Raw genomic sequence first — 3,726 nt, forward strand, 5'->3', positions numbered from 1 at the left:
ATAATATAAAGTATTCTTAACTTCTACAGAAATAAACTTCATTCCACTTATATTAATTTAAAGTACGCATTATGCTCCATGGTCAAATTATAAGTATCATCATCATCATATGGTCATCAGTCCTAAGATTGGTTGGACACGCACCTCCACTCTTTCCTATCCTGAGCTAATCTTCGCATTTCCCTAAAACTAGAAAAAAAGTACACAATATGCTCATAAGTTTAACCGAAACTTTTTTTTATACAAAACTCCGAAACGTGGTACTAACCATACCAAAAAGACAGGCGCAGTTAGGTGCGAAACATTTAGTACGATTAGTTTAACTTCCCATACACCAAAAATCTTAACTAGAATTGTACAAGGAAGGATGAAAACAAATCGGAAGAACTATTACGAAAAGATATGTTTGGGTTTAGAAGAAATAGAGGAACGCGGGAGACTATTCTAGCTTTACTGGTAACAATAGAGAAAATGATAGAAAAAGGAAAGAGCGCGTACATAGGATTTGTAAATTTAGTAAAAGCTTTCGATAATGTTAAATAGGACAAGGTGTTAAATATAGGTACTTAAAAATGTAGGGATGAGTTACAGAGATACAAGAGTGTACTTAGTTTGTATAAAGAGCAACAAGCAGTTATAGAGCTGGAGCAGCAACGTAGAGAAATAAATATTAGGAAGGGAGTCAGGCAGGGATGCACACTATCACCGCTACTTTTTAATCTATACATCGAAGACACGATTAACATCATTAAAGACAGTACAACTGTACGGATAGATATACAGGGGCAAAAGATTAGTATACTTAAATTTACAGATGATATAGCAGTATTAGCATCTGGCAAGGAGGAGTTTTAGATTACAGATAGCTTTAAATAAAATGAAAGCGATATTGACAAAACAGTACTGTATGAAAATAAATAAAAGTAAAACGAAAATATTGGTATGCAAGCGAAGAAAAAATAGGGAAAGAGGGAATATAAAAACAGGAGACGAAAAATTAAAAAAAGGGGTGATTTTAGGTATCTACGAAGTCAGATAAGTAAGAACGGAAGGAGTAATACGGATATAAAGCAGAGGAAAGCGGAAGGCCGAGTCGCCATCAATAAAAAGAAGTCATTTCTATGCTCGCAAACGCTTAATTTAAATATTAAAAAGATTATTATAGGTGTACGTTTGAAGCGCGGCGCTGTACGGGTGAAAAACATGGACGCTGGGCGTAGTGGAAAAGTAAAGGTTAGAAGCGTTCAAAATGTGGAGTTACGGCGAATGATCAGGGTTAGAAATGAAGATGAGAACAGAGAACTTTATGAAAGTCAATAAAAAATAGACGAGGTAGGTTGGTAGGGTACGTTCTTAGGCAAGAAGGTCTAGTGAGAGACATATTAGAGGCAAAAACAGGAGTTAAGAGGAGTAGACCTAGATTAGATTACTGTTCGCAAATAGTTAAGGATGTAGGATGTTCTAGTTTTAGGGAAATGCAAAGATAAGCTCAGAATAGTAAAGAGTGGAGGTGCGTGTTCAACCAGTCTTAGGACTGACGACTTTATGAAGATGACAAAACCTGTCCCTTGTTTTAATACAAGATCATCTGTAGCATCTAAATTTGATTTACTATACAGAGTCTATCTAAACTATTATAGTCTTCTGGGTCTTTTGGGGCCGTGGTTTAGAGGCTGATTTGTTGCTGCCTAACGTTTCGTCAACGCCTGTGTTACACACGACAGCAGATAGCCGAGAAGAACAACAAATCAGCCTCTAGACTACGGCCCCAACGCCCAGAACACTATAATAGTTTAGAAAGTCTACATGCTTTTATTACTATACAAGGTGAAAAAAAATCGTTTAAATACCAGTATCGTAAAATGTGGGTCCAATTGTTATAAGGAAAAGAAGGCCAAAATATGGAGGTATGAACAAAATCGTGGCCCATATTTTCGCATTCTGGACACCTTTTTCTATAACTACATATTTCGATTGGATCCACTATACTGACATTTAAACGAAACCTTGCTTTTTCTATTTTTGAAACACTGCATATTAAATTAAATTTAGATGTTACAGTCGACCTTTTATTAAAATAGGGAACAGGTTTTGTTTGAATTTTTTTTCTATTAAACTTGTAGTTTGATTACAATGAGCACATTGCGTATTTTTTGAGCCACTCTGTAAGTAGTGATGCTGCCATATTTTTTGTAATTTCTTAAGCCAATGTACAATTATCAAATAATTACCAGGTAAGTTTAATACAATTAGTACACTTGTGTAAGATTCTTTTCCATAAACCGTAAACTGATGGGTATTACCAAATAAAAAAAGAGCGCACTCGTTGCTACTTAGACATAAATTTATTTTTTCATTACTTATTATTCGAAAATTTTAAGGATAACTGATAAGAACAACGCCAAAAAATTTTAATGGTATAGTTTTCTTAAAATCATTTTGTAAGCACCCTGTATATTTATACTTGTCGTATTTGCCCTTATTAAGTTTTAAAAACATTATGATAACGACATCTAACAACCAATATTAAAATATTTAAAAACCGAGTACTACAGATTATCTTTAATATTAAAAAAAGAACTACATATTTACAGTATATTGTAATATTTTCAAAATTATTAATTATATTATTAGGAAATCGAGTTGGAAATTGGAAGATTGTTTATTTTTAATCGAATATAGTTCCGAAAACCTTTACCTGCGTGACATCTAACAATCATAGCAGGTAAAATTGAAGTAATTAACATTCTTACGAATGTATATTTACCGTAAACTGTAAAGAAATTTCAAAAACATGATGAGGCGACATCTAACAGCTACAATTAAAACACTTAGCAAAACTGGTAATACAGATTATCTTCAATATTTAAAAAAAACCTACATATCGAAGTGTTTTAATGTATGTTGTGGTATTTCCAAAAATTTAGTTATATTATTTCGAAAGCGAGTTAAAAATAAAATTGAACGATCGTACATTTTTAATCGAATTATAATTCAAAAATCCTTACATTGGCGACATCTAACAATAATTATTAGAACTCGTTATATCGGCAGGTAATTTAAACTTCACTGTTGTTAACGTTATTAAGCACATATTTTCTGAGAACTAATTGAATACTTTATTGAACTGTAAAAGTTCTCAATAATTGATATTAAGTTCGTATTTCCCATTAAGATATACGAAAATATAAAATACTGAGCTACTTCATACTTCTTTTCACTTTTATTGAACTTATTTTACAAACATTATGTTTATTTATGATCGAAAGTTTTGTTAATTTGTATAAATACTTAAAAGCAATTTGGATGTAGCATTTGTGTAAGTCGCAAGTAGATGTACTGTGTACCATTTACTAAGATTTATTTAACAGCCTGATCAAGAAAATTCTCTCGAATTCTGGATAACTTTAAAGCTTTAGACATATTCTTCCCCACGTTTAGCAATTAACACAAGTAAAAAATAATAACTGTGTTTTGTTATAATCACCATAGGACAAAAATATACATTTTAGTTAATGATATATAAATATAAATTACGAAATAAATATCACATTTAACTGCAGTCTATTAAAATCCAGCCTTTTCTAAATTTTGTAATTGCTGGGTTAATTTTTCCTCTTTAGTTCGTCGCATTTGACTCAATGAGCGAATATGCAAATAAAGATTTATGAACTTATCAACCTCCATTCCACCGCTAAGGAATTTTTCAGCAATATGATCACTTTC

The sequence above is a fragment of the Agrilus planipennis genome, unplaced genomic scaffold, assembly GCF_000699045.2.
Source record: "Agrilus planipennis isolate EAB-ADULT unplaced genomic scaffold, Apla_2.0 scaffold31, whole genome shotgun sequence".
Lineage (NCBI taxonomy): Eukaryota > Metazoa > Arthropoda > Insecta > Coleoptera > Buprestidae > Agrilus > Agrilus planipennis.